Raw genomic sequence first — 11766 nt, 5'->3', positions numbered from 1 at the left:
TTTAAAGCTATATTAAAAAGCTACAGTAATCCACATAATATGGTACTGGTATAAAAACAAATATATAGGCCAATGGAACAGAAAAAAGACCAGAAATAAACCCACACATACATGGTCTACCCACCTTCAACCAGGGCTCCAAGAATACACAATGAGGAGAGGATAGTCTCTTCAATAAATAGTGTTGAGGGGATCCCTGGGTGGCTCAGCGGTTTGGCGCCTGCCTTTGGCCCAGGGCGCGATCCTGGAGACCCGGGATCGAATCCCACATCGGGCTCCCGGTGCATGGAGCCTGCTTCTCCCTCTGCCTGTGTCTCTGCCTCTCTCTCTCTCTCTCTCTGTGACTATCATAAATAAAAAATAAATAAATAAATAAATAAATAAATAGTGTTGAGGAGAAATGGATTTACATGCAAAGAATGAAATTGGTCCTCAAATTTCTTTATAATTCCATGCCACAGCATGTGAGAATCTAGAAAGAAATTGACTTGTTCTTTTATTCAAATAAGGCACTTTCTATTTCTTTTGAACAAGCCTCAATATATTCTTTCTTAAAAGAGGTAAAAATATAATTCCTAGTCTACCAGGTTAGTTGGTTTCATATTTCTTAATGTCTTCTGTATCTTAACTAAAAATAGATATTCCTGACTTGCCATCCTGTCTTACTAATTTTTTTCTTTTCAAAACACTTTTTTCCAATTCTGATATTTTTATAACCATCAAGCTCATATTATAATAATGGAGTTAATTAAATAATTTTTACTTTAAGAGTGAATACATATCCTTGATATAGAGACTGTTGGCACCAAAATCTAATAGGAAGTGGCTAGAAAAAATCAGGAGGTAGATTTCATAATGACGCTGGCATTTAGTACCTAGAAGTCAGGGATGCTAAATGTCATGTAAGGAGAGACAATCCTAAAGAGCAATGATGTTTCCTTTCCCCACCAAAAAATGCTAAATATTACTTCATTAAGAACTAAGCTGAGTGGTTTAGCGCCGCCTTCAGCCCAGAGTGTGATCCTGGAGTCCCGGGATCCAGTCCCCAGTAGTGCTCCCTGCAGGGAACCTGCTTCTCCCTCTGCCTGGGTCTCTGCCTCTCTCTCTCTCTCTCTCTCTCTCTCTCTCTCTGTTATGAATAAATAAATTTAAAAATCTAAAAAACAAAAAACAACAAAAAAAGAAATATTGAATATAAGGCCCTTAAATAGACTTTCATTTGATTTTTCCACTTCATTATTAATGAGATCAATGTTTTCCAAATTTTTGTGACTACTAGATGATATTAATTATAATTTGGGGGGATATGTGGGATTTATTATCCTTTCAATAATAATGTTTATAGTTAATACAAATAAATACAAATTAACTACCTAGACATACTAAAGATTTGATTTATGTAATTCTTTGGCTTAGAGGAATTAGGAAAGAAATGTGTTTTTTTTTAATATTTTATTTATTTATTCATGAGAGACAGAGAGAGGCAGAGACATAGGCAGAGGAGAAGCAGGCTCCCTGCAGGGAGCTTGATGTAGGATTCAATCCTGGGACTCCAGGATCATGCCCTGGGCCAAAGGCAGGCACCAAACCTCTGAGCCACCAGGAGCCCCGAAAGAAATGTTTTAAATGTAAGCATAAATAAAATATTAAATCAATTAAAATCAGTGGTAGGTAGATGTGACAAAAATAAACAAATTATGGTAAACAAATTATGTCTGCTTAGGAAACTGAATTTGGGTTATGTGTATGTGTGTGACAGAGGGAGAAATAGAGACAGAGAGTGTTATAGTAACTCATGTTTAATAAATATGATGACATAAGTATTTGTACAAACCCAAACAAAACATTATTTTCCCATTAAGTCCATATTCTCCCCCCACACATATGTTATGAAGAAATACATTTCTGAGGTTGTTAATGAAGCAAATACACATCACAGTTTGATAGTTTATAAAAATCAAGAGTGCAAACATTAACTTTATCATGACATACTAACCATAATCTGGTTTTCTATCCCTTTTTGTGTTTGTGGTTAAAACTTTAATCTTGCCCGTGCTGCCTCTTTTGGACAATACTGGCTCGAAATGCAGAACTCTTTCCCTCACTGCTTACCATTTCTTCTGCTCAGTGATTTTCTAAACTGCGAAGGGGCAGGCATGGCCTTGAAAGTGCGTTGCTACCTCTTTAGACATCTTTTCTCTGCTGCTTAGAAGTAGCTTTCCCCCTTTAGCACTCTTTGTAGTGCGTTTGCGTTCTCTGCTGACATGTATATTCAATATATGTCTTTTGGTTAGCAGGTCCATGCATTCTGTTCCTCCTCATACTGGCCACAGATATTCTTGCCAGATTATTTCTGATTCTTCCTGAGAGATTAAGGGCTTTTAGATTCTTTTCTAGCATTTCCTATAATGCACACTCTTCTGTGAAGTTGCACCAAGTCTCATCTTTCTAGATATGTAAGTCTTTACTATTCTTCGGCTTATGTGTCATGTTTAAATAATTGGTCATATTTAAATGTCCTTGAGCACACTAAAAGGTGAGGCATGACTCCACTAATTTCTGATGATCTCCTAAACTCTTCTAGAATTTCTACTGCTACAGCACTTCTACCATCTTCTTTAAGAATTCTGTAATGAAGGAAACACAGGAGACAGTACTCCCCACCCAAACTAACAGTTAAATTCTCATGATTTTCTTTTTCAATACTCTTCAATGTGTCTGGCCCTAGTTCAGTAATTTTCTATACCTTTTTTTTCTGCACAAAAGGAAATGTCTTTGTACCATCTTGCATTTCTCCATACTTTGTGCTTTAGGCAACACAGTTTACTAAACTTCAATTTGGTAGTCAAAGCTAAGCTTATTGGAAATAAATGTTCTCAAAGTCATTGCAAATGTGTAACTCTCTCTCTCTCTTAAAAAAAAAAAAATAAAAATAAAAATAAAAAAGACTTTTTTTTTTATTTGCGGTGGAGGGGCTAAGAGAGACAGAGAAAGAATCTTAAACAGACTCTCTGCTGAGCAGGGAGTCAGACACAAGGCTTGACCTGAGGCTCCATCTCACCACCTGAGGCCATGACCTGAGCAGAAATCAAGAGTCCAATGCTCCACAGACTGACTAACCCAGGTGCCCCTACAAATGTATCAGTCTTGCAATCAAAATCCAAGTTGCATTTCAACACAGTTTTGGAACTCAAGGACAGTAATTTCACACAATTTTCAAACTGAATTCCTTTAGGATTCTCTGTTCCCTAGGACAATAAGGCTTCAACCATGGTCAATTATTAATAGCCAAAGGCTAGCATAAAGGAAAGCATTTGCCAAAAAAGAAAGATACAGGGGTGCCTGAGTGGCTCCGTGGTTGAGCATCTGCCTTTGGCTCAGGGCATGTTCCCGGTCCAGGGATCGACTCCCACATTGGGTTCTCCTTGAGGAGCCTGCTTCTCCCTCTGCTATGTCTCTGCCTCTCTCTCTGTGTCTCTCATGGATAAACAAATAAAATCTTTTTTTAAAAAAGAAAGATATGTATTAATTCAAAATATTCCATTGTTGTAATCAAAATCAAATATGTTGTCGAAAACAAAAAAATATCAGACATGTTCACTCTTTTCTTATACAGTGAAGATAATTTCTCTCCCACGTCAATAACAACAAAAAGAAGTGATGAAAATAAAGTAGGTGAGGAAACAAATAATTATCTAAGTATATTTGTTCTAAAAAGAAATGGCATGAAAATATAAGCACTCCAGGGACAATGGCATACCTACCAGTGGTATTCCAAAATAAAGGCTTATAAATTAGAGAATTTTGCTTCTCCTCACGGTCCATCAGATGATTGATTCTATTATTAGTCGGTCGATTGAGTTCTGGGCTAAAATTTGTGGTTTGTTTGTGTGTTTGTTTGTTTGTTTTAAACCAGCATTGAAAAAAAAATAAAAAAATAAAAAAAATAAACCAGCATTGAAGTGGGCTTGATTGTAGTTCTAAATAGCACTAACAGGATTATATTAATTTTTCTCCACAGTATCCGTAAGTTAGGCTCTCAGAGCCTTTCAGTGTCTTTGGGTTTGTTTTGTTTTTATTGTTTTTTGTGTGTGTTTTATTTATTCATGAGAGACACAGAGAGAGGCAGAGACATAGGCAGAGGGAGAAACAGGCTCCCTGCTGGGAGCCCGATGTGGGACTCGATCCCAGAACCCCGGGTCGTGACCTGAACTAAAGGCAGACTTTCAACCACTGAGCCACCCAGGCATCCCTCAATGTTTTTAACCTATATGCCTACTCATTTAATATTTAGAATAAAAATAAAGAATAATATCAAGTAGGTTGCAATCCCTACTTGATGCGACAAAGATATTTAAATACATACATACATACCTGCGTGCACACACTATAACATACCTGAAGAATAATTCATTTTTTGACCTTTCCTGTGATAGCAGAACTCAAAAAATAATGGTCTTGCTCATGATCCAATTGTCTAATGTTCTCCTGATTTCTGCATAATTCCATGAATGATTCTGTTATAAAGCAATTTCTGTTCATGGAAATGTAATTCAAGTAAACAGAAATCCAGTTATGCTTCACTAGTAACTACTGAAATCTAAGCCAAAAAATTAACCTTTTGACCTTACTTTTCTGCATTGAAAATCTTTTCTACAAATACGATTAGTAAAGTTAATTTCATAATTTCACAGTAGTTTAAACCTAATCTAGTCACTATGGATGAGCAAAACCAATTTAAAAACAAGTGTTTGTAAACACAGCACACTTAGCTTTAATAACTGTTATTTGGAGGAAGAGTCCTTCACATATTTTGAAACCCTCCAAACTACTGGATCTGTTTTACTGCTTGTGGATCATATAATCTGTAAGCCTCTGTTGACATAGATAGAGTTCAGGGCAGGCTGCCCCAAAATACGCCACTTTGGCATATTGATTATTTTAAATTAAAGTTTCTTAAGAAACAGCCAGTGCAAAGAGGGCACCATGACCCTTTTCTGTGCCCCTGAAAGCAGGAAATAAATCTCCCATGGGAGAGCTACCTTTCCTGTATCAGGAGACATCCTTATCACCAGAGATAGGAAATTCAGGGCCGGGAAGGCTATATAAACAAATCTTGTTACTTCACTAATTTACTGCCCCAAGCCCAAACTTCTTTGTCTTGTCAGTTCTTCACAAATTTATTATTTCTTTGTCTAAAATATATAAAAGCTGTCTGCTTTAGTCACTTCTTTGAGTCTTATATTTTTATGAACTCCTATAACATACAAAATTAAGTTAGTTTTTTTCTCCTGTTAATCTACCTGTCAATTTAATTATTAGCCCAGCCAAAGAATCAAGAAGGGAAGAAAGGAAGCGTTTTCTTCCCCTATACATATTTAAAACTGTTTACCTGCGGTGGATTTTAAATTGATGTTTCAACCAGAAGGATCTGCAGCTTTCAGCTATTCAGAAGAAAATACAGCTTGACCTCTTTGGTCTTTAACAAATCCTATGAAAGATATTTTTAAAATGTGATCTCATAGTTACCTTACAATACATATTTGTGTTGTGAACTGTCTGACCTTAGAAAACTGATAACCTCCTAACAGTAAAATGGAAAAAAAAAAATCTCCTATCTGGCATTAGGAGTTTATGTAGATAAAATAAGATTATACCTATTATAACATTTTAGAAATGAATATCCTTTGTGCCTCTCAGATATTATTAAAGAAATCTTAATATAATCTTTTTACAAAATAGTAAAGATCACATTATCTTCAGTTTAAAAAGCCTTCAAAGGCTCCTACAATATTCCAGATTCAGTGCAGATTCCTCAACCTGGCATTTGCCCTCCAAAAAAAATGGTCACAACCCACTTGTACAGACAGGTGTGTGCTATTACCTATGCAGATACTGAACTGCATCCATCATCAATAGTGCAAGTACATGTCTCATGACCTGACATCTCAGAATCTTTTTTTTTTTTCATGATAATACCTTTATCCTAAATATATCTTCCATCACTAGCCACAGGAGCTACCTTATTCTCAATTCTACCCTCCACATCTAGTAAAAGGGCAGCCAAATAATAGGAATTCAGCAAATTGCAATTGAATGAAACTTCTATTACTGGGGCACATGGGTGGAGTGGCTGAGCGTCTGCCTTTGGCTCAGGTCATGATCCCAGGGTCCTGGGATCGAATCTCACATCAGGCTCCCTGCAGGAAGGCTGCTTCTCCATCTGCCTATGTCTCTGTTTCTCTCTGTCTTTCATGAATAAATAAATAAAATCTTAAAAAAAAAAACCTTCTGTTACTAACAGTAGCCAGTCTTATACCTGTCTCCTGATTTTTATTGGATGTCTAGTTTCCAAAAGATTTTTTTAAAATGCTTCCATCTTAATTATTTTCCTTTCTGAAGTCAAGTCACATTCCCAAAGTTAGAAGTCATGAAATGAAGAACAAGGAAATAAGCCCAGGTCTTTTCACCACCCATCGGGCTTACTTCTAAAATATTCTCCTGATTATGCACATCCAAGTTATATATCATTACGTCCTCATTATAGTATCTTTTCTAATTCTTTGATATCTGTAAAGTTTGAGCTCTTTTTATTATAACAACCTTCAAAGCCCATGTGTAAGCCACAGAATCATAATCAGTTCTCTTGCTTTGGACCTGGTTTTGGAAAATTCTACACAGTTGAAAAATCTAGTGAGGGTGTTAGTTAATCACACACTTGTGATGAAGATCGGCCTTCTCCCTTTGTGGAAGGTCACCCTCACTGAGCCTTTAGCCAGCAGGTCCCAAACGGAGTGACCCGAGAAAGAGGGGATGGAAATGACAACCTCAGACTGGTTGATAATGTGCTTTATGTATTGATACTGAGTCTCCCAGAGTGTAAATCCTAATGTAAAATTTAAAAGAGAAATATATTCTGTGTTCTGGCTTCTTTGGCTCCTGCAGTACAGATAGAGGAATAAGCGTCTGGCACTCTAATGCACTTGAATGAAACTTTGTTTCAGGACTGAATGAACTAAAGAAAACGCAAAGTAGAGGACTTTTTTTTTTTTTTTCTTCCTGGTGCAAGATTGTGACAGAGGCAAAGTGGTTTTGGACCTGGCAGCTGTGGAGGCTTTCTGCGTTGGCAGATTCTTGATTACAGAGGAGGCGGTAGTTCCCTTGGGTGAGCAACTTTCTGTATTGTGGATCTGTGCGTAATTCCACAAAAGCTCAGCTTTGAGTCATTTTCCTCAGGCAAGCCCACAATTCTCTCTATATCTTAAACCCATTTCTGTTCAAATGAGACTAGATGTTCTTCTCTGCAACTAAGAAATTTAACCAACGTAATAATTGACAGCAGAAGTGATTGCATGCACAAATTCTCAAATGAATAATCTGGGATTGAATGGCTGGCACGCAGGTTTCCCCTCATATCTGAGAGCAAAGCATTCCTATGACATTTTGGTAAGCCTAAATGGTTAAAGCAAAAAAGTAATTACCATTCATTTACATGGGAAAATTTTTGAGCTTTCCAACACCCAAAAAATATCCTCTCTTAGGCTTTTCTGATATCATAGGAACATCTTGCTAAGGGAATGACAAAATAAATCGAGATACAGCACAGATGCTTAGGGGCACAGTTTAAACTATGGCAGCTTGATGCTGAGATGCTGAGTGTAGTTCTCAGGAAAGGACCACGGGGTGAAAGCCACTCTCACTGCTTGGGGTGTGCGCTGCCTCCATAACGCCCTGCTGCAAAAACAAAGCAACACAAAATGAAACAAAAAAAACACTGAATGCTATTTTTGCTTTTTGCTGCCTTTTTCATAAAAGCAAAAATCCTCTTAGATGCTCTTGGTTAGCAAAAGCAGGTGCTAATCTGGGTCCTCTTAAAGGAGAAATGGCATAATGTGAACTTTTGAAAAGCAGGGACCTGTATTGAGTCTAGATGATGTCATCTGTCTCTGATTGCTTTAAAATAAACTTATTTTATCACATCAAAAGGATGTGCTTGGGCTTAAATTTATTTGTATTTATCCTAGAATTACTTTCTTTCTATAAATTTAAGCTTTTCATTGTTATGGAAGAAATTTGTCAGTTAAAGTCTAAACTCATTCTGTTTTTTCTTTCCTAATACTCTAGCTAAAAAAATATGTTAGAAAAAAAAAGAAAAAAAAATATGTTAGGCTTTCTCATTCAACCTTTAATATGTCCTAATTATTATTCCATATTTTTCACCTTGTTGCCTCCTTTGGGGTTCCCAGGTAATTTCTTCAGTTTAAATTTTATTTTCCATTTCATTAATTCACTTTTGGGCTGTTTTTATTTTGAAGATTAACCTATCATTAAGTTTTCAATTATTATAATTTTTATTGCTAGAAATATATATATATACATTTATTTTTATTGTATACATATAGAGATAAATATATATATATATATATACATATTCATGTGTAATAGGGTTTTGTTAACTAGTCATATTTGAGTTTGGGTCTTCTATTTCTTTACCCATTTTATACATATAGATCCTATCATTAACCTGGTACTCCTAGAATCTATAATCCTAGGGGTTCATCTCCACTATCTTTTTTTTCTATTGAATCTTAAACATATCCACCTGCTTTTTCATATGTTTAATGATCTTTGCTTGCAATGATCTATGCTTGACCTTGACTGGGAAAGTCTAATGGACATAAAGTGGAGTTTGGAGATGCCTCTCTCCACAGAGGATTAACTTCTGCTTCTTCTGGTTGGTAGCACATGTCCCTTGCCATGGGACCACTTCAGATCTGAGTTCAACACAGAGTCCAGGCTGCCTCTCACCACACTGAGCCTGGATCAATGATCTATTTCCTTACAGGGGCTATCAGTATGTATCATCAGGCAACCTTCCTCTTGAAAACTGGTTTCTTCTCCTCTGCCCAGGCTCAAGCTTTTCTTCTCTTTGATCTCATTTAACTGTGCATGTGTGTTTGTGTGAGAGAGACAGAGAGGGAGAGCTAGAGGGAGAGAGAGAGAGAGAAAGGCAGGATAACTGCCACAGAACAGTAAGCCTATTATCGACTTGCATGATTTAAGTAATATCTCAGAGTCTTCTTTTTTCAGGGTCTCATTTTCTGCCGAAGAGCCTCTCGGAATGCCCAGTTGTCCATAATGCTGAAAGCAGAGTTTGTAGCTCTTCTCTGTCCATATATTTTTTTGTCTCTTAGCAATTGCATCCAATTTATCTCCTGGGCATGAGTAATTTGCTGATGAATCTCGATATTACATCTATATCCTTAACCACTCCCTTTAATTCTGGGGTTATATATCCAACAGTCTACCAACATTTCTATATGAATAAATATAAAATATTAATGTGCACATAGACATATAAGTACAAAGAGGACAACAAAAGAGAATCCTTGATCTTCTACCCTAGTCCTCTGCAAAATTTAGTTAAAACAAATATTTTCCCCAAACCACAAACTTCTCCTCCTCTGTTCAGCCACCCTTTGTTTCTTTCTGTGACACTTCACATTCAATCAATCAGCCAGTGTTGTGTATTCTAACTCCGATCTCTTCTCAGAACTTATCTAAACACATCATCCTTTTTCTGGCTTATGAGTAGTTTGCTAGTTGGTTTCCTTGTTTCCTCTCTTCCCTCTTTTCAATCTATTCCATAGCACCCCTTCTTGTACACAGTGAAACTATAAATTAAAATAATCTACATGGTCTTGATCCCAATGGCTTGCAAACCTCTTGTGCAACAGTTATGCGCTTGATTCACATCACTGTAGCTCACTGGTATCTTTGTAAGCGTTCAGACCCTCGGGCACTCTCTACCCACTCCTTGTACTTCCTCCAGTAATCTTCCCACAGATATCTGCATAGCTAGTTTGTTCATTTCCTTATTGTTCTGGCTTAAATGCTGTTGTCTCACTGAAGCCTTAACTAGTTATTATGTTTTAATAAATACTCCAAGAGCATTTTCTATCCTCCTTTCCTGCTTTATGCATCTTTGCAGTGCTGAACACAACGTTGTCAGTGAATACAATGTTTGCGTGAGCTATGCATCTCTCCTAACAAATCTTTTTTGTTCAAATTAGAAAAGTCTGAACTCTGTTATCCACCACTGGGTTTCTGTCTACTATTTAGGAGCATCTTATGTGGCCAACCAAGTCGGAGAAGTAGATAATTGCCATCAAAAGTGTGACAGTCATAACTTTCAGCACGTAATAGGTTTAATTATGGAGGAGTATTGTTACACTTAAAACATCATTAAGTTTTTCAAGAGAAGGCAAAATAAAGTTTTCAAATTATTCTAAAATGAGAATTTTAATTATATGTTTATTTTTCCCCAATTACATCTTTAAAGATGACAACACTACTGACACAAGTATACTATGTCTTCAGATAGTCAGTCAAGGAAACATTTACTTGGACTTTAAAATTCTGATACATTAAATATTTTACATTAACTATTCTTAGTAACATATCATAAAATTACCTCAAACAAGAAGGAAAAAAAAAGCTTCACCAGGTATACCCTTAAATTTTACACTTAAGAATTACAGAAGTAATGACTTTTTTCTGCTGCATTGTTAGTAAACCAAAATTATGACAACAGAATATTTGCAAAGATTTAGACAACTATGATTATATAAAATCTAACTAGTCCAAAAGAAAATTACAGCCCTTACTGTTAGCAGATACAAATTTTCATTGAATGTAAAAAGAGTTCACAAGTTTTAGATGTTTTATGCCCAAAAGGAGCATATTTACTATTCAGTGTGTAGGGCTAATTTGCTGACACCTGAAGTCCCAAATAGTGACTATGTTGTGCCAATTCATTTTTCTTTGGGTGCCAGGATTGGCTCCAAGCTAGGGATAGCATAATTGATTTAAAAATCAAAGAAGTGGGCTTTTAATTGATTCTCATAGGGAAATCACTGGTCTTGAAAACATATATGAAAATATGGCTAATGCTGATATCTCTTCATGCTGACAGATGGTACAGGGAAGTTCATTGTACTTTTCCACCCTTGTGTATGCTTGGAAATATTCATAGTATAAAGCTAAAATTAAGAAATTGCACACAACTGTGGTAAAGTTGCAAAGAAGATATCTTAGTATTATTACATCTTCATGTTTTTACAAGTCACTGTTTGACCACTCAGTATGCTCTTGAAAATATTACCACAAAGTACATTACTTGTCAAAATATGCATGCTCACACTTAGTCAAGGCCGTTGTTGAATCTCCAAAAAGCACACTAACACACACACACACACACACATGCACACATACACACACATCAGGATATTTTGATATGTATTTTCTTAGCAAATTTAAAATATTGACTAGAATAATAATGTAAAATACGTTACTGTTACATATGAGCCAGATTTTGCATGCTTACTTCAAAACCTTGTACAAAGTTTGCAGTTTAAAGAGAAGACCATGAACAATTTGGAGATCCTAGGGAGCCATTTAAGATATGTACTAACAGAAATGTGTAGGCATGAATGAGAGAGTAACTTATTGAGAAGCATTTTAATAGCAATTATATTGCATGCTTACCCAAGGAAACTAGACTATATTCTTGTGATGCAATAATACATTATACTTGAATGTAAGGTTCCCAGGCTTCCAAAGCCAGACTTCGTGGTTTATCCATTGAGTTATACCTACTAAAAATCTAACTCATTTGCCTAAAAGAAAAACAGATTGGCTAAAATCTAAGATTAGCAGGCTTAAATTTTACTAGAAAAAAGTCTTGTTCTGAAACTCTTTAACAGA

The 11766-nt window shown here is 36.1% G+C and overlaps 1 long non-coding RNA gene across 1 annotated transcript; it reads right to left on the bottom strand.

The window, feature by feature from the left end:
• Nucleotides 1-392: 392 nt before the first annotated feature.
• LOC144300181 (uncharacterized) lies at nucleotides 393-11538 on the bottom strand. The gene is made up of 3 exons (XR_013366774.1): nucleotides 11387-11538; nucleotides 5393-5491; nucleotides 393-472 (listed from the first exon to the last, which is right to left on the bottom strand). It is a non-coding gene; the product is annotated as an uncharacterized LOC144300181 (long non-coding RNA).
• Nucleotides 11539-11766: the final 228 nt, after the last annotated feature.

This window comes from Canis aureus, chromosome 28 (genome assembly GCF_053574225.1).
Source record: "Canis aureus isolate CA01 chromosome 28, VMU_Caureus_v.1.0, whole genome shotgun sequence".
Classification (NCBI taxonomy): domain Eukaryota; kingdom Metazoa; phylum Chordata; class Mammalia; order Carnivora; family Canidae; genus Canis; species Canis aureus.
This window is presented reverse-complemented; position numbering and strand designations above follow the sequence as displayed.